The following is a 20,254-nucleotide window of genomic DNA, read 5'->3' as shown; positions in this document are numbered from 1 at the left end:
TTCGACCCTTTGGGTGAAAGCTGGGAATGTACTGTTTTCGAAAAGCGCATTGCTTTTATGGAATGTTGTACGTCCACATTACAGGCGATGTAGTGCGGTCGACGGTGGTCTAGCGCCTGCATTGACAGGGTTGGTCTCACCGAGCTCGGCGTGCTTGAACCGTTGGGACTGGGAAAAATAGGCAACAAACAGAACCGCGGCAGCGGACCACCCATTTCGCATACCAGACTGAGTGAAAATCCACGAAATGAAGTGACTGTGCGATGTAAAGGAAGATAGCATACCAAAAGGGTACGGAAAGGAATCAAAGGCCTAAGACAGAACGATGATCCCCAGGGACGTTTTCTTGTTTCTTTGTTTTTTTCTTGTTTTCTTGCTTTGTTTTGTATGATGGGAACCGCAAAGATTTTTTTTCTGTTGAAGGTGTTTATTTTCGTATCAACAAATCATGGGTATCCACAGGAAAATAAAAGCTGGAGGGGTCACATAAGATCTTAAACGTGTGATGGGGGAGCGTTCTCGGGTTAACGCCCATATATGCTGATTTGGTCATCGTTCACTTTACATTCATAGACCGTGGGGAGTCCTCAAGCCACTCCTAGCGCAGTGGTGCAGCAGTTAAGCGATGTAGCACGCCCCCGAAGGATGGCTGTTTTAAGCACAGCCACCGGTGCGGCTTGTGAGACGCAGGTTCCTCGAGCAACCTCTCCGGATTTTCCGCTCACGCCGACGAACGGCGCCGAGTTTTTCGCTCAACGAAACTAGACAGTTTTCGTTTCACGTACGTAGAGCGCTTACGGGTCACCAGTGCGCATGCGCAGAGCGTGAAGTGTCTGCGTGGGTCTCACGGACGGACGTGAGATTCGGATCTTTGCGTTGCGGACTTTGCGTTGCTTGCGTACGTAAGGTTAATTGCGAAAGCACTGGCTGAAAATCGCACTGCTGCGTCACGGACTAGGCCGACTATTTTCGTTCTTGTCCAAACATGTGAAACTGGCCTCTGACGACACTGGCGCTCTAAGCATTTCTTTTTTTTCTTCAATTCAGAATTGCACCTTTCTGGCCTTCCTGGTGACATTTTCGTCAGGTTTAGCGTCTGGACGTCGTGGGAATCCTTTTTTCTGTCTGCACTGATGAGCGCTCGATGACCACGCCCAAGCTCACTACAGATAACAACAAAGAGATCCCTGTATTAAGACGAAAGCCTTTAATGCCTCATACTGTCGTGACCAAGGAATGTTAGCAAATGTGTCCGCGTTTCGGCGTCACTACTTAAAAAACACTCTGTCGAGCCTGGGAATCGAAACAGGGCCTTTGGCATTTGAAGTGGAGACAATACCACTCCGCAACGAAGGCTCAGGGTTTGGACATGAATAAAGGCGCATCTAGTGAATGCATGGGTTTCATAAATAAAATAAAAATAAGGAAAAATAATAATTAAAGATACCTAAAAAAGAAATAAAAAATAAATATGACAAATAAAAAACAGTGCGCCAAGAAAAGCTTTCGCCTTGCAGCACTTTAGAGAGCCAAAGTGCCCCCTGAAATTTTTAAGAACAGACTGTACGACCGCGTACAAAACAAATTTAGATAGAAGGAAAGGTAATCGATGTTAGCCAGATGACATAGGAACGAGAGGAACGTTAATAAGTGGTAGATGAGCAGGAAGAAGATATCTTGGTCAGAACGCAGGGGCTTCTGAGGACAATCTTAGAAATGCATTACCGCACCACTTACATCGATCTTTTTGCAGAAAGCATAAACTATAGGTTCGTTATCCTCTGAAGAAAAGGCTAGGGGCGTATTTTAGATCTCTTTTGTTATCTTTTTTTTACATCTGCCTGCATGTTTCCGTCCATCAGATTACAGAAAAGGCAAACGTAACTGATTTCTCGCTATAAACCTAGACCGCACCGGCGGCAGTTGCCAACCGGTCATTTAATGTTCAATCAATCAATATTTACATACAGGAGAACGTACTCGACAGAGGTCCTGCCCAACGATAAGTGGTGATAAATAATACGTTTATTTCCCGACTGAGCAACTGGAAAAAGTAAGAATCGAAAAAAGAATCGTTACCAGAATACAGCCCCTGTTTTTGTTGTAACCTGGGTATTTGGAGTTCTTTAATTAAAGGCCCACACTCAATGTTGTTTAGAGTTAGTTCTTTGAACAATGCCACAACTTTTAGGTGCAGATAATGGAGCAAGAGGATAATGTAACAGAAAGGATGTACTCACGCACAATCTCTCTGGTCAGGTCCAGCAGCGAAATAAGTGCATACATCACGTCTAGTCCCTGTAAGTGTCAAAGCCAAAGTCGAGTAAAATGGATGAACCAAGTTGATAAGCGTCATTGCGAAATGCAGTCCACTCCAAGCATGATCCCGACATAAGGTGGTACTTGTGACTTCAGCTTGTGGCACTTCGGGTTAGGACACTGAGCGCCCCTTTGCAGCTTCATACACGAGGTGTTTAACTTGCTTTTTTTCTTACACTTGGAAGTAACTTGAACCGACGTTCAAGCACGTTGGTGTGGCAACGCAGCACCCGTTGACTGAAGGTTTCTAATACGAGGCTTCTCTACTACTGTGAAATCTCAGCACGACATGGTGCATAGATTTATTGGTTGGTTGGTTTATGGGGTTTTAACGTCCCAAAGTGACTAAGGCTATAAGGGACGCCGTAGTGGAGGGCTCCGGAAATTTCGACCACCTGGGGTTCTTTGACGTGCACTGACATCGCACAGTACACGGGCCTCGAATTTCACCTCCAAAGAAATTCAACCGCCGCGGCCGGGATCGAACCCGCGTCTTTCGGGACAGCAGCCGAGCACCATAGCCACTGAGCCACCGCGGCGGCGCATAGATTTGTATTTGTTATATTGTTGTGTAGGCGTAAATTGCAGCGCCGAAGAAAAATTAAGCTTGAAGTCGTGTTTACTACGACTGCAGCGACGCTCTAAAGTGCCCTTTTTCACGGACGCGTGAAATCAAGAAGCCAAAATGCTCTCTGCGCAAATTCAACCAGGCTGAACGAAGCCTAACATGAGCGCGTAAGCGCCGATTAGGTTTAGATTAGATTAATTGGGGTTTAACGTCCCAAAGCGACTAAGGCTATGAGGGACGCCGTAGTGAAGGGCTCCGGAAATTTCGACCACCTGGGGTTCTTTAACGTGCATTGACATCGCACAGTACACGGGCCTCTAGAATTTAACCTCCATCGAAATTCAGCCGCCGCGGCCGCGTCTTTCCCGCGTCTTTCGGTCCAGCAGCCGAGCGCCCTAACAACTGAGCCACCGCGGCGGGTGAAGCGCCGATTCAGGAGATGACTCTCGTCTTCGTCTTATTACGCATACGCGTTGCGGGCACACTCTATGCCTTATTGCTTTGTGCAATGGCTACGGTTTTAGCAGCGCAGTCCAACGAGCCGAATCATCTTGCTGCTCTTCCCTTATCGACAGCCACAGGAAGAAAAACTGCCGCGGAATACAAATGCTTACCGCCCAGACGTAACATATTGCCGACACGGTGACGATAGTGACCATTTCGGTTGGTTGGCCTCAAATAAAATGGCACATACCCACTACGGGGAGCGGCCAAGACGCCGGCGATGGATTGCTTCTTCTTCTTCATCTTGAACTTGTTCGTTCGTCTTTCCCCGATGTTGGTTAATTTCTTGTCGGCGGGTCAAGAGTACTAGGGGATTAAAAATACAATGGCGATTTTCGTTTTTTTTTTTTTGGGGGGGGGGTGTTTAACGAAACCCAATATCTTCAGAGCATCTTCAGAGATGTTCTCTCTTTGGTTGTATCCCCAGAGTCTTCTCTGTCGTGTCGTCCACCTCTAATCAATGATCGGTTCCCTCAGTCCAGTGCTCCGCTGGCCACTGCCGCCCGTTGAGCTCGCTGTGCCAAACCTTGTTGGTCTTCACAACGGTCGCTGGACAGCACTCTCGCATCGCCCGCACTCGGGTTTTGTATTTTGGGGACCACGTCTATGTTTTGGCAGGCCCATGTGATGTGATATAGTGTGGGATTTTCGTCGCACCAGGGACATTTGTCCGCGTATATCGTAGGGTGCAGTTTGTTTGGCATATGTAGGTTTGGCTAAGAGCCTGTCTGTAACTGTCTCCAGTGACAGCTTCCTCTTTCTTGAGAGATTTGTGCGGCGGGGGATACCGCATTCTTCTGCCTCTATACAGTTTTCTAGTATGGCCGAGAATTCCTTGAGTGCTGGCATGAGTTCCGCGGTCTCGTCGGACGCTCGGAAAGTAATGCATCCTCGAGCTATCCTGTCGGCCTCTTGGTTCCCTGTCACACCTGTGTGTCTCGGCACCCACACGATTTTGTGTGCGGTCTTGTCGTTTCCTTCTTCGCAGCTTTAATTCTGTCGCTCGCTGCGAGGAGTATATGGAGTGCGTGACGACCTATCCTGCCATTCATGCAATTTCGGCAGACTGTTTGAAAGTCCGTGAGTATTGTTAGCGACCGCCCAGTTCTATAGCCCTGCGCCACCGCTAAAGCAAAGGCTACTTCCTCGGCCTCTGCAGCCGTGCAGTGTCGCATAGATGCGCTGGTCATTTCTCGTAGAGACGAATCGACCGCCGCGGCCACTGCGATTTCGGTGTCTCCTGCTATCCAGGACGCCTCTGCATACACGGTCGTGTCTTGAGGAGCGTATGTTTTCCTCCTGCCCTCGCTTTTTCTGGCCCTTGCTTCTCTTCTGCCTCGATTTAGGTTCGGATCCATGTTTCTTGGTATTGGCGCTACCTTGAGTGTCTTGCGAAGCTCGTCGGGTATTGTTTCCGTCCTCGTCATTTCTCTCATCTGCTCGCGGTATCCGAGTCTCTGTGGGAGCGCTCTTCCAGTCGTTGTCTGCAGCAGCCTGAGTTTTTGCGACTCAAGCTGCGCCTCTCGTAGCTCCTCAAAGGTGCCGAACTGGAGTTTTTTCGGGTTCGGTTCAGGTTCTGGTTAACACGTTTTGGGGTGAGTTCCGGATTCGGCTCCAGAGCGACATTCTGTTCCGGTTCGAACCGGTTCGGACCGTATTGAACCGGTTCAAGTGGGTTCAGTACAAAAAAAAATTTAGGACTAGATGGGTTTTAGTCAACTTTGTTATACTGCTTGCTTTTTTCTGGCGCATCGATATATAAAATAAAAAATGCAAAATTTTTCTATTGCGAGATGTTCTCGCTTTACCCACTTTATTTATTGTTCGCGGAAAAACGACGAATTTGCGGCAAGAACCTCACAATGAAATGAACTCGAAATTAATGTAAATCGGTTATGTGTACGCTATAATCCGTCTGTTGAGGTAGAAGGCGGAAAGCTGGTGGATTTTGCATCTACAAAACCCTCCTGCTTCAGCAGTTTCGGACACCCCATCGCCCGAGTAATTGATCTTCCTTGAAGCTCGAGTTAGTAGGGAATTTCTCGTACGCAGTGGACTTACGCGGCCACCGACGTGAACGCCGCACGCGGCCTCTGGGGTCCTGTACACTACTGAGAAACGAAGCTGTCATGTATCGGCACCTATAAAGACAGACACATTTCCGTCGCCCCGAAACCGACTTGCCAGTCACCCTCCCCCCCCCCCCCCCTCTCCTATATGGTACGAGAATAAACAAGACCTCTTCCACTGCCCATCCCCCACCCAACGACATCCTAGTGGGAGCACTGGCTCTCCCTAAAATCCAGACCTTACCAAACACATTTTATTTAAATCACCTCTTCGATACCGTTTCTGTGACTCGCGTATAGCTCAGTATATATATCTTCGAAAACACAGCTAATTGCGGGTTCTCGCTAGTACAGTGAAAAATTACGACTTTGGCTTATTATGACGACGTTGACCTCATTTGTTCTGATAAAAAGAGTAGGCTAAAAAAGCACCTTGGGATGGGTCGAGAACGCTTCGTTTCTGCACGCACACAAATTGGCATTCTGCGAGACAGAAGGTATACTTGCACTACCACTTTCTGGCAGCTGTGCTTAATAGAAGACTAAATGCTCGTCTGTCTTTTTTGGACATGGTCGTGTGAAAACTTTGTGCTGATACATTCAGTTTTTTCACTCTTCGCTTTTCCTTAGGATAGCTGTACGACCTCTCCACAAGGCAGATAACAAAGCTTGTTATCGATCATTACTTCCTCTACCCCCTATATCTGCAACCTTACCTAGCCTTTCTTGATACCAGTGTATTAAAGCGAATTCAGTAAATGTAGTCGAGCCCACTTATAACGGCGGCACGTATAACGAACGCTCGCTTAATACAAAAGGGTGTGGTGCTACCGTCAAAATATGCATAAGGGCAAGGGGAATTTAACGCGGATACAGCGAACAATTTTGGTGCACGACTCGGTTATAGCGAACTAGGAGGTGCCGTAAACTACTTCCGAAGCTGAAGAGTTCTTGCTTCCAGTAGTGCGGAGATGAAAGAGCGCCTCTCAACCTTCACGACACCGCCCAGGAAAGAACATGTTGACCCAAAAATGCAATAAAAAGCGAACTGCCATGTGCAGCGATAAACGGAAAGTCCGGCGTCCGATAAAACCGTAAACGATAACGCAAACATGGTAACGATATGCTATAACTCTCTGTTGAAACAGTAAGTAACCACCAGCCAATCCCGCGTCGATGGCCTACGAGCGTAATTATTGCCTGCGAGTTCGCCGGCTGGGCAAAGCATCCCAAGTGGGGAAGAAGCGCGGTGCGCGTGGTAGAGGGGCATCGTCGAAAGTGAAGCTACTGACCATGGTTGTGGATCAACTAACAGCAGCGATGTGAAGATTTTGAAGGCCTTGCTGGCCATGCTGGCCACGCGTGGTATACATAGCCTGCCCAGGCGGCTCCATCTTTTCCATTGCTACCACGTTCAGGCAGCGTCATGCTGCGAGGCGTTCCAGGCGTATCAAGCGTAGCCAAGTGTAACGGAGCTTTCGCTCTAACTAGGTATAGAATAGTTAAACTGCTGCCATTTTTATTTTTTCACCGTACGGCAGCGCACGCGCGTTTTTGCATTTAACCTCCATCGAAATGCGGCCCTCAAGGCCAGGATCGAGCCCGCAACCTTGAAATCGGCAGCCGAGCTCCACAGCCACTGAGGCATTTTTTTTTATTATTGCACCGCTGAACCACCCAGAGGGGGGTTTGCTGTCTGAGACAACACTTACAAAAGTAAATGTTGTACTACCACTGCGGTGGTTCAGTGTTTTGGGCGCTCGGCTACTTATTCAGTGCACCCGGGTTCGAAGCTGGCGGCGTTTCGATGGAGGTGAGACGTGAAAGGCACCCGTGTGTTGTGCGATGTCAGTTCACGTTAAAGATCATTAGTTTGTCCAAATTATTACGGAGCCCTCCACTAGGGAAAATGCTTCTCTCGCTTCTTTCACTCCCACCTTCCTCCCTTGCCTTCCGGCGCGGCTGAGGTGTCCATCGAGAAGGGTTACTGTTACTGCGCCTTTACTTTCCTCAAAAACTGCGACCACAACGCTGTTTCGTCGATGCACTACTGTTTAATATATTTGTGGTAAATGACCCGAAGAGAGGGAACATATTCTGAATAGGTGCTTAAAGGGTAATACATAACTAATTTTATTGCGGTTTCCTTTTCCAAATGATGACCTATATAATCGTCATGGAATACTGTGATTCCGTAATCACCGTGTGGTATTCGCCTACGGCCGCTGAATAATTATGAAAAGAATTTATTTGCCCATGCTGTTTCCGTAACGGTTTCATTAACAGAACGATGGCTGTGACGTGTTGAACATTCCCAAGCAACCACCGATATCCTTCGGACGGCCGACAGAGGTCTGTTTCGGATGTTCTGTACGTCCGCTGAACATCCGCAAACAGCCGGTAGACGTCCGTCGGCCGTCCGAAAGGTGGCCAAAGGTATACGGTTCGACCGACGACGGACGTCCAGTTGAGTACGTCCATTGGCGGATCTTTCTCGAATATTCGCATATATGGTTAGTTAGTTATATTGATTATAATGGCGCAAAAGCAACTGAGGCTATGATGCGCCAAACACAAGGTTAGAGTTTTTGTTAAAGGTGAAGCTTTCTATACTTAGAGTTTGTTTAAAATGCTTGCTTCCTTGAGAAACCTAAAAATACATGAGATGTCAACCAGTGCTCGATCACCTAAAAGTAACATGGGGTGTAATGGGATGGTTTCCCTGTAAAATGTTGTAAAATATTTCTTTCTTAGCTCTTCTAGCTTTATACATGAAATTAAAATGTGGTTCACTGTGAGTTCAGCACCACACATGTCACAGAGAGGTTTGTTTTGTTTGGTTAGCAAAAAGTTGTGCGTGAGGTGGGTGTGTCCAATGCGGAGCCGACATAAAATAACTTCGGTAAAACGTTCTTGATGCCTACACGATTGCCATTCCCCTAAAATGGGCTTAACAGAATGTAATTTGTTGTTTGCGTGCTCTTCCCATTCTGCCTGCCACTTATTTCTGAGTTTACTGTAGATAAACTTTAAACAATCTCTGTGCGGTATGTTCACTTGCTTTATTTGGCCATTCCGGGCTTGTGCAGCACATACATCTGCTTTCTCATTACCTACAATTCCAACATGGCTAGGGACCCAGCAGAATTTAATGTTGTGCTTTTGTTTTGTGATTTTAACTATGTTATGTATGATGTTTCCTATTATGGGTTCAGTAGCATTCCTGGAGTGCAGTGCTTTGAGCATACTGAGGGAATCGGTGTAAATGATGCTATTTTTGATGTTCTCTCTTACTATTTTTTCTACAGCTATGAAGATGGCATAACACTCAGCAGTAAAAACTGATGCGCATTCTGGTAGTCGCATTATCTGTTTAGTATTTTCTTGGATTACTGCGCTTCCAACGTGATTTTCTGTTTTTGAGCCATCGGTATAAAATTGAATGCAGGTGTCATACTTTTCTTGTAGTGCAAAGAATTCCTGTAATATGTACTCATTTGGCGTTTGCTTTTTATCTAAATGTGTCATTGTGAGGTCGCATACTGAAGGCAGGCTGTACCATGGTGGTAAATATTCATTCCTTTGTGCAATATTTGGTAGGGCATCTAGCACTGTTAGCTCTTCGCATTTATCTTCAAAGCGCAGTAGTAATGGCCTGATAGAATGTGGTTTGTTGATGAATAATCTTTTAGATGGGCACTTGGTGACAACTGGATGGCAGAGATGTTTCGGAAGAGAACGGATTTTTAAGACGTATGTGCATGTTAGTGCGATTCTTCGGTCCTCAAGAGCGGGCTCATTAGTTTCAACGTATAGGCTGGCTACTGGTGATGTTCTGTATGCTCCAGATGATAGGCGGAGACCAAGATTATGAATGGGGTCTAATCTTTTCAAGTAGGATGCTCTTGCCGAGCCATATACTATGCACCCGTAGTCCAGCTTGGAGCGCACCAGAGAGCGATATATTTGTAAAAGGCTTGCTCTATCGGACCCCCACCGCTTCCGTGAGAGCACTTTTAAGACATTGAGGGCTTGAGAAGCTTTCTTTTTAAGGTTGTTAATGTGTGGTAGAAATGTGAGTTTCTTGTCGAAAGTTAGGCCTAAAAATTTGTGTTCTTGTTTAATTGGTAGCGCAGTGTGATTCAGGTATAGACTGGGATCGACCTGTAGGCCTCGTCGCAATGAGAAAAGAACAGCTACTGTTTTTTGAGGGGAAAATTTAAATCCATTTTTGTCTGCCCAAGAACCTAGTTTATTTAGTGTGATTTGTATTTGTCTCTCACAGGTTGATATGCTGGAGGACGTGCATGCTATTTGTAGGTCATCTACATAAACTGAATACATTATGGACTTGGGTATTACTTTAGCTAAGGAATTCATTTTTACTATGAAGAGTGTCGTGCTTAGAATGCACCCCTGGGGTACGCCGTTCTCTTGGGTGAAAGTCATGGAGAGAGTTGCTCCTAGGCGGACTCGGAATGTGCGGTTAGCCAGGAAGTCGTTCAAGCAGTTCAACATCCTGCCGCGGATACCTAGCTCTGCTAGGTCACGGAGGATGCCGAACTTCCACGTAGTATCGTAGGCCTTCTCCAGGTCGAAGAAGACCCCAATACAGTGCTGCTTGTGGATGAACGCCTCCCGGATGGTGTTTTCTAGGCGGACAAGGTGATCTGTGGTGGAGCATGTTTTCTTAAACCCACATTGGTGTTTATCTAGTAGTTGCCGAGATTCAAGTATGAAGGTCAGTCTAATGTTTATTACACTTTCGAAAGATTTAGCAATGCAGCTGGTGAGGGCTATTGGTCTGTAACTGCTAGGACTTGTTGGTGGTTTTCCGGGTTTGAGAAAGGGTATTATGACTGCTTTTTTCCACTCGTCAGGTATATTTCCAGTTATCCAGATTTTATTAAAGAATTTTAACAGTGCCTCTACAGCAGCCTCGGAGAGATGTGCAAGCATAGCGTAATGCACGTTGTCTGGTCCTGGTGCTGTCTTTTTTCCAGAAGATAATACCTTATTTATTTCTTGTAGTGTGAGAGGCTGGTTGTAATCCTCATGAACACCTGCTCCAGATGGAAATTTTTGTTTTTCAGCTATTGCTTTGTGTTTTTGAAATGTGCTTGTGTAGTTGGATGAGCTTGAGATCTCAGCAAAATGCTCGCCCAGTATGTTGGCCTGTTCTTCTAAAGATGTTTGTGTCCCGGGTGCTGTCAAGAGAGGAAGTGTGAAAGGGGTATGGTCACCAGTAAATTTACGCACTTTTTCCCACATTTTCTTTGATGTTGTTGAGCTGTTTATTGAGGAGACATATTTCTGCCAAGAGGTTTTTTCTGCATTTCTTCGGACATACCGCGCTCTGGCTTTTGCCTTCTTAAAGGTAAGTAAGTTCTCTGCAGTGGGATATCGACGCAGAGCGCTCCAGGCTTTGTTTTGTTGTTTTTTTGCTAATGTGCATTCTTTTGTCCACCACACTTTGTGTTTCTTTTGTGCAAGTCCTGTTGTTTGTGGTATAGCGAGTGTTGCGGCCGATATTATGCATTCAGTAAACTTCTGATTAATTTCATCTGTGCTAAGGTCTTCACAAAATTCCTTTTCCAGAGTGGCACTTTTTGTAAAGAGTGACCAGTCGGCAAGCTGAATTTTCCAGCGCCGTGGCCTTGTGGGGATGATTGGAGTGGATGATGAGAGCCTGATGACGGTAGGTAAGTGATCGCTGCCCATGGGGTCATTTAAAACATCCCATTTAAAATCGTTAAAAAGTAATGGTGATGCGAAGGCTAAATCGAGAGAGCTCATTTTTGCTGAGCTTGGGCAGCAATATGTGGCTTTTCCCGTATTTAAAAGACAGACATTATTCGAAAGTATAAAATCTTCGATTGTTTGGCCTCTAGAGTCGCAGCGTTCGCTTCCCCAAAAAGGGGAGTGAGCGTTAAAATCCCCGACTACTAGATATGGTTCTGGCAGTTCATTACAGAGTTCTTGTAGGTCACGGACTGTTAATGTTATATGTGGAGGAAGATATACAGAACAGATAGTTATAGTTTTGTAGCTGACAATGCTGACCGCAACTGCCTCCAGTTTTGTTGTGAGTCTGATCTCTTGAGCAGGGACGCCGCTTTGTACGACAATCGCGACGCCTCCCGAGAGTCTATTTGCCTGCTCACGATCTCGTCTAAAAGTTTTATAATGCTTCAGGATGTTTATATGTTGTGGACCTAGATTGGTTTCCTGGAGACATAAGGCTACGGGTGACATTGACCCTAAAATGTTTTTTATGTCATCGTAATTTCTCAACAATCCTCTACAGTTCCACTGAACTAGAAAAGCCATGTTTATGTTTGGGGTAGGGACAATAAAGTGTTTACTTATTTTCTGGGCCCGTTATGAGGGCCCTGTCCTTCTTCCGCTCAAGAGAGCTGTTCCGCCGCTGTAAAGCAGGCGGGCTGGGGGTTAGATCCATCACCTCGTCAGAGGTGCTGGAAGACCGCGGTGAAGCCGCGGGCGTGTGGGGTTCAGGCCTCCCCCGACGGGGGGAAGTCCTGCGGGATGCTGGCCCATGTGCCGGCATTCCCTGCTTTGGGGTTGGCAGAGCAGCTTTCGCTGTCTCTGCCTGGGGCGTGGGTGGCACTGCCACAGGCGCGGTGGAAGTGGCCGCGGCAGGTGCAGGAGTGCTGTGTGGTGCTACGCCCCTGCGCACCACATCAGCGAAGTTTGGTTTCGCTGTGAAAGAGAAAGTGTTTGTGACTGCGAATCGCTTTCTTGCTTCTCGAAATGATATATTCTCCTTTGTTTTTATGGTGATTATTTCCTTTTCCTTCTTCCAGGACGGACATGCCCTGGAGTACGCAGCATGGTCGCCTTCACAGTTAGCGCAGCGTAGAGCTGCGTCACATTCCTCAGAATGGTGGTCCTTTGACGCGCATTTCGCGCAAGTTTTGCGGCCTCGGCAACTCTGTGATCCGTGTCCAAACCGTTGACAATTAAAGCACCTTCGGGGGTTAGGGATATAGTGTCTAACATTTACTTTGAGGTATCCAACGTCGATGGTTTCTGGCAATGTGCATGTGTTGAAAGTCAGGACCAGGTGTTTGGTATCTACATCTTTGTTGTCCTTGCGGATTTTGATTCGGTACACATCAATGACGTTTTGATCGGAAAGGCCTTCCAGCATTTCTTTTTCTGTGAGATGTAGAAAATCATTTTCGGAGATGACGCCACGGACAGTGTTGAGGGATCGGTGTGCTGTGATGGAGACAGGTGTCTCCCCCATACACACTATGTTTGCGAGTTTGGAAGTTTGAACATTATCTCGGAGTTCCAGCAATAGATCGCCGCTGGCCATTTTTGATACTTTGTAGCCGGGGCCCAAAGCTTCTGTTAAGCATTTCGATACGATGAAGGGGGATAGAATTCTGGCCTGTTTATCTTGCACTTCACTGTGGACGACATGGAATTTGGCGAATGTTGGTTTCTTTTTGGAAAAAAAGTACTCTGCTTCGTTCCGCACTCTTTTAAGAGAGCGATCAGGTTTGGAAAGGGGGGGAGCCATAAAAAATTGATGTTTTTCGGTCATGGTGCCAGCCACCCACCATGGAGCCCAACAAGGGGACGCGACAGGAACTTGAAAGAAAGTCCTGCCCACGCCAGCTGTACACCTTAACTATAACCTAATATGACTCAACTCAGGGTAGTTGGTCACACACGGTTAACCCTCGCCGCCAGGAAAAAGAGGAAAAAACGAAGAAAAGAGGAGGATACAGGAGAGTTGTAAGAAAGGAGATAGTAAAGTGAAAGATAGAGGGGAGGATAGGAAAAGGCGACTGCCGATTTCCCCCGGTCGGGTCAGGCCGGAGGTGCCGTCTACAGGAAGCTGGGGCCAAAGTGGTGTGTTGCCTCCGCCGAGGGGCCTTAAGGGTCCAAACGCTCGGCATCGGCTCAACCACCAGGATTCCCTTTTCCCCGGACACGGCGATGCCACGCACGGCTAAGCGCGGATGCTCGGGTCCGTGGTGACGCATTGTTCACCATCATCCCCCTGAGGGGATGTCCCTGCGGATGCTCGGGTTAACCCCGTGGTGTCGCCACTCACCAACGTCTGCATGCTGCAGACGCCTCCTTGCGGGGATCGCATATATGGTGCATGCGTGCTTTATTCACTCCGCGCGATGCAATAAAACCAAAAACAATTGGATGCATAGCACGCATATTTTATTGTGGTTGATGAGACATCAGCAGAGCAATAGGTTATATTCGGAAAATTTCTTAAATGTGACTCTTCAAATGTGGCAAGCTTGGGACACACATCCGTAATCTTCCCAACCACAGGATTTCTGAAATAAAAAAGAACGCGGCAAACATCAGTCATGTGAAACAAATGGCACAATGCAGCAGCCCAAGTTAAAAACATTGGAACCAATAGAAGTGCTGCAAGTATAACAGACAATGCACTTTAACAAACACCTTAATAAGTATAAGGCAATAACAGCTCTCACGTTTCCACACCACATTTGACAATGTATCTGCTCTTTATTTATTCTCATGGGCCTTAGCGCACTAACCTGCGCAGCGGTGTACGCGACTGCGCACAGAAAGCCGCAAAGCTTCCGTTGCGAACCACTGCGAACTACACGTGCTTCCTATGGTCTGCCTTTCGCGCGTTGTCACTCTTTATACAGGCACAGTGAAACTAGCGATGCCTTAAAAATTAACAAGATGCGATAATACTCCGTCCCGCAACTTTGAAGAGGAGTGGGAATTAGCCGCGCGAGTTGAAGGCTCCCGCAGCTGTGTGATGTAGGCTCCAGAAAGTGTGAGAACAGCACACACTTGTGGAAGCCATCTCCTCGCGCTTACTGCTCCCACTGTCCTGTGAACGAATGTTATATGAGCATGCTGCATTGTCCTAGAAGCAAGTTCCAAGAAGTGTACTGGATACATACCTTCGTAGGCAATCACATGTGCACTAAGCCTTCTTTAAACCAAGGTTGACGCAGTACGGGATTCCGGTGTTCCAGAAGACCTTCAGGCGCTCCTAGTATCTTTCGAATTGCTTAAGTTACATACTACTTTCGTCCACAGACCGAACAAAGCCACACATTATAATAACAGAGCTATAAAGCTCTGCGCGACACTACGCGACAAATAAACAGCGCTACGGAGCCGTACTGATGGATTGGATTGGACTGACCGCAAACTGACATCTATGATAATGGTGATAGGAGAATGCACGGGATATTTGATACTTACGAATGGTTTCAATGGCAAGTTTAGCTGTCTCACAACTCCACTAATTTGGAGAAGTTTTACAAATATAAAGCTAGTCATTGAGTTCTTGCAAAATTCTGCAACACCTCCTTCCCCTCTTAGATAAATTTAGCTCGTTGGCGGCTCTTGCACTGCAGGTAGGAGTGGAATCGCACCAATTTACAAACATCTTCGCGTCAAACCCTCCAACTGATGCAAATAAAACAGTATACATACACGAAAGACGCGAATTTTCTGTGAAATAAAAAACGTCCATACTCATGGCCTGGGAAAATACTCGGCCTTACATCCTTCGGACGTACACCTCGTCTCTCATGCGGATATACAAAAGTGGACACTGCCCGTATGTCCGGCGGATGTACGAATACGGATATCCGAAATCGGATTGTGTTCGTACGTCCGATTTCGGCAAAGGACGTTCGGATCTAGCTCGTACGTTCGACGGATATCTGTGGTTGCTTGGGTTAGGTCACCTGAGGCGTGGAAAAACTGTGATGTCAACGCTGATACGTTGTTTTGGCTCACTACAGCACATAAAAGGCTAGATTTACAACAAACGACGCATTAGCAGTTATACTGCTGCTTTATTCGTGCGTCACGTAACCTAAATTAAACAACATGTCACAACCATTGTTCTGTTCATGAAACCAAAATAGCGTTAAGTATAAATTCAAATATAAATTATTTATTGGTCGCAGGCGAATACCACAGTGTGCTCCATGTATACCAATGTCGAAAGCATCGTTTTAAAGAAGAAAACACGCAAGCGAAAACTTGGTGCGTGTAGTACTTTATTGAGTTAGAGCAGTGCTAACAATTTGATCAAAACCATACGCAAACATGTAAAAGGGGAGAAGTGATAACTCAAGATTCACATAAACCTTGCGTACGCTGCTTTAGAATTGGCGCTAGTACATTAGAAAAGCGTCTATTAGGCTTCTTCCCAGACATCAGACTTCATTCAGTTTTGTTGTCGCACACAGTACCATTTTCCCACTTTCCAGCGCAGACAGCTTCGGATGGGTAAACCTCCGCTCTAGACCATCTGATTTTGACTAAAAAAATGGCTGTAGCTTAGCTAAGGTTAAGCCTGGATATCTCGAAGCTGCTTTTCAGCCAACTGCCAAGCTACCACTTCTGGATCGGTGTTTCTGCGCCGTCCGACTGTTGCTTCTCCTTCCTTGGCGAGTGTCTGGGCCTGTTCTATGGGCGAGCGCGCCTTATGTACCCCTCCTATCAAATGCGCACTGCGCACGGCTGCGGCGAAAGGTCAGATGGTGGCGAGGAGAAGCGGCGGCGGCGAAAGGTCAGGCGACGGAGTCAGCGCGCGACGGCGATGACGGCTGCGGCAGCAACGGCCACCTGCGCTCCGCGTGACGTCACTCGGTTACGCGCAGGCGCAGCTTTGGCAAATCTGTACTGTGACTCACGCGAAGCGCGGTGTTGACGAGCATAGTGAAGCTTTGTAGAAGCAAAACTGCACTCCGAACAAGTAAAATACTCTGTTGCTCATCAATAAATTATTTATGTATGTTTTTACATTAATCTCTGCAGGCACGATGTGGTTCCCTTATCATGGATGAGATGTCTATTAAACAGGCTACTATATACCACAAGCAATCAGATGCTGTGCATGGTCTCGTCAACTTTCGAGGTGCAGAAGTTGATTACAACCTAGAAGATGAATTAGCAACACACCTTCTATGCATTGTTTGTTGTTTTTGTTGCTATGAATAATTATGTGCTAAATCTTCTGTCATGTTTGCATTCTGCCTGTTGTGTATGGAATTTATAATGGTGCTTTAAATGGACATAATAATCATTATTCAACTTTGTTTTTCTAGACACCCTCTAGATGAAAGTCGGCAGCTCTAATTGTCATTTGACTACTGCCATATCCTGAAAATATCAGGCCGCAGTTTCTTGTTCTTCACCTTCTAGAATGGCACATACCCGCACAGGGGGATCGGCCGAGAAGACGGGTGCATAGAGAATTTTTGTGATGTTTCTTGTTTGTTTTACTGGGGAAATCAATAGATAAATTAAGTAATAAATAGAAATAACAGAATGCTGGGGAAGAGAACCTTCAAGAGAAAGCAGAAAGACTAAAACGAAACGAAAAATGCATAACGCACGCAGGAGATGGACTCTGCAAGATATCTGGAGAGGGAGTTGAAAAATAAATAAATAAATAAATAAGAATAATTATAATAGTAACAGGAAAAAACAATGGTGATTAAAAAAGTATCTATACACATATATATATATATATATATATATATATATTCCAATAAAAAATTTTGAATGGCCGTAAAAACAGACCTGTGGCTGTAACCAAGAATGGTGGCACCAAATGACAATATCATCGGGCTGACTCAAAAAGCCAAGCTGTTGCAGTGGCCGCTCTAAAAATCGTCGTCTCATCATGGAGAAGCGTTGACAAAACAACAAAAAATGGTCTATTGATTCTTGTTCACCACAGAATGCGCAGAGGGGAGAAAGTGCGAAACCAGACCTGTGCAAATAAAAATTTAAGGGGGGGGGGGGGGTTCCGGCAGCGCAGGGTGCTTTTAAAATGGTGTGGTGCCTGACAAAGAAGCACCTCTGGCCAAGTAACTTCGAGAAAGTGAATTTCAGTAGCTGTTGACATTTTCTTGCCGCAGGTAAAATATGCATTGATGACCTTTCTTGATGAAAAGAGAATTTTCAGAAACAAAGGGAAGCTGATCCTGCCAGATTACTTAAGGTAACAAACAATGCTTTCTTGCTTTGTAACTTTTGTAGTATTATGCTAACCCTTATTTATTTTTGTAGGTTGCTCTACAAGGTGCAGGAATGGCAGGGTGCTTTTAAAATGGTGCGGTGCCTGACAAAAAAGCACCTCTGGCCAAGTAACGTCGAGAAAGTGAATGTCAGTAGAGCTGTTGACATTTCCTCGCCGCAGGTAAAATATTGTCACGTTGTAGTGACGGCAATCCAGCACTCAGGAAAACAGCAACAAGTCTTGCAAACGAAGCTCTTTATTTGGGCTGACTTGCGCCCGCAAAAGAACTGAATCACTCGGCGGCGGCGTAAGCAACAAACGTGCTCGTCAGTCGTCGAACTACGAATGCCCGCTGCTCGCGGCATCGTTCAATTTAAAGCCGGCAAAGAAACTTCGCGATAACAGGCCGAGATCATCTAAAGTAATCTAGAAACACGTATATGCAGCTGTTCATGGCTGTGAACAATCGAGATTAGTCCGGTCGCTTCTCGCGTCACGAACACCGCTTTTATGCGGCCTTGCGCGAACGAACAGACACTACCCAGCAAACCACAAACCTCCCATAGATGTCCAGATTAAGTCTGAACGTCTATGTACCAAACCAAAATCTCTCAGACGTCTTATCTACCAACCTTTTTTCGTGGAAAAGCTGCAGACGTACCCACGACATCATATCTGCCTTAACCTAGACTTCTCGTAGATATTACTTGTCACGTCCTGGGTATGTAAGCGAGATATATAATTTAAGAATTCCATATTTTTCAATCGTTCGATATTTCGTGTTGCCTTACTGCATTTAAAGTTTGAAATCGCTGTTGACTACAAATTGGAGGCATGACCAGCGCTGCCTGTGTTTTTGTGTTTTTTCGTGCTCGCTTCACGGCAACATTATCCTGCCTAGAAAGAAGAAAAATACGGGAAGTAGTACAGACAAATCTGAATGCACACACATCAGGTTTCTGACTCAACTGTACGCAGTTGGTTTGAAATGCCAGTCACTTTGGTCAGGATTCGCATTGTTATTTCATTACTATTCTTACATTCAATTTATACCTTGTGCTACACCCTGCAAGCTATCTCAACCACACTGAAAAGTGAGGACACACTAAAAAACTTCTTTGTTATTTAGCAGCCAGGACTATATAGTAACCATTTTTTCTGATTAAGCATGTTTTATTCAACTTATCCAACTATTTAAAATACAAGAATTGGTTCAGTTCAATTTTTGGGAGTTATTTTTTTTTTCAAAAATGTCTTAAATCTGCTAATCGCGCTAGCAATGATAACTATTGGAATGTTGAGCTGAGGAAAGCTTAGACATTTGTGTTGCTGAATGTGTGACCTCATATTTCTTGAGAATAAACTTCTTGAGTCCCGCTTTTTATCATCATGTCAACACTGTAATCATGTCCAGTGCAGGCCAAAAATTTCTCCAGTTAACCCTGTGCCAGCGGCGGCCCCCTGGAATAGGGGCACCGACCCTGTGAGAAGAAGGAAGATGGACCTCTTCTTTCTCGTCTGCTACTAGCACCTTTCTAGAGCAATTAAAGTCTTTCCTACCTACCTACCTACCTACCTACCCTTATCCCAGCAAACTTCCGAACCTCATCTGCCCACCTGCCCTGATCCTCTCTGCTGTGCTTGCATTCTCTGAATCCAGCCCGTTACCCTAACGATAATTGGTTACCTTGCCTTCATGCAACATGCGCCGCCCGTATGCCTGTTCCAGGAGGCCTGTTCTATGCCGCGGACAGGCGGCGGCGGGGAAAGTGCGGTGAATTGTCTAAGCCGCCATCGCGTTGTAGTTCGTATCGTATTTTATCAATAATAGCGCAAACTGCGCATGGCGATTGCAGCTGTGAAAAAAGTAATATGCTACAATTTAAAAATAATTAACTTATCTTTCGTGCCACAGCAAGCCTGCTACTAAGTACAAAAAAGAGACGATACAAAATATGTGACAGTTTCGCACATCCGCACGAAGCTAGGTTCAGCCATGGCGGCAGTGGTAGAGCGCAGGGCGTGTGCGATTTCTATCGTGTTCAACATTGTGTTTGAAGAACCTCGACACAGAATTAATTATTCCCTTATTATTGCTTGCGAGATTGTTCAACCGTTATTTCCTTGATGGAGCTGAAGGAAGACAGTTTGCTTGCTTTTACTACTCGGCGAAGTGGACCCGTCAGTACGAATTAGGACTACAAGTCGTTTTCACCGGCTGGGATCGTGACCTTTCTTGGTGCGTACTCAGTCTCAGTTTACTCATTGAAGTGTATTTTATGCTATTTTTGCGTTCGTAATGAAAAAATTCTAACGCATTTATCGGCACGTTATATTTTTACGCTCACTCGTTTGGCTGTTTTCCCAAACTCGCTGTGAATTGAAACAAAGGCTGGTGATGTATGCAGCTGGCCTCTACTACCGAAATGTGGGCATGCGTTCGGATGGTGTGCCGAAGTGCGTGTGCAAGCACACTCCGCTCAGCACGACTGCCTTTTAGTGCTGCAAGGGCAACCTTTGACGCTTCATAGACTTGCGTCGGTAAAAGTGGCGTAAATTACTGGGTTTGTTTGTTGTGGTTGCTGTGCCATTCTCTTGTGACCTGTAAAAGTGAACAATTATGCTTTCTTTTGCAGCAACCCTGGCTTATTGGGCTCGGCAGAAGAGTATTGATGCCACCGCAGCTGTTAACCTGACGATTATGCTCAACGAGAAGATTCAGTGAAAGCGCCGAGCGCAATAAAATACTGACGCACTAGGAAGTCA

The 20,254-nt window shown here is 45.9% G+C and overlaps 1 long non-coding RNA gene across 1 annotated transcript; it reads left to right on the top strand.

Moving 5' to 3' along the window:
- Positions 1 to 19,492: 19,492 nt before the first annotated feature.
- Positions 19,493 to 20,254, top strand: LOC149362452 (uncharacterized). The gene is made up of 2 exons (XR_016288504.1): positions 19,493 to 19,727; positions 20,125 to 20,254. It is a non-coding gene; the product is annotated as an uncharacterized LOC149362452 (long non-coding RNA).

The sequence above is a fragment of the Amblyomma mixtum genome, chromosome 2 (genome assembly GCF_055824585.1).
Source record: "Amblyomma mixtum isolate Tamu chromosome 2, ASM5582458v1, whole genome shotgun sequence".
NCBI lineage: Eukaryota > Metazoa > Arthropoda > Arachnida > Ixodida > Ixodidae > Amblyomma > Amblyomma mixtum.
The sequence above is the reverse complement of the archived record's forward strand: the minus strand, read 5'-3'. Positions and strand labels throughout refer to the sequence as shown.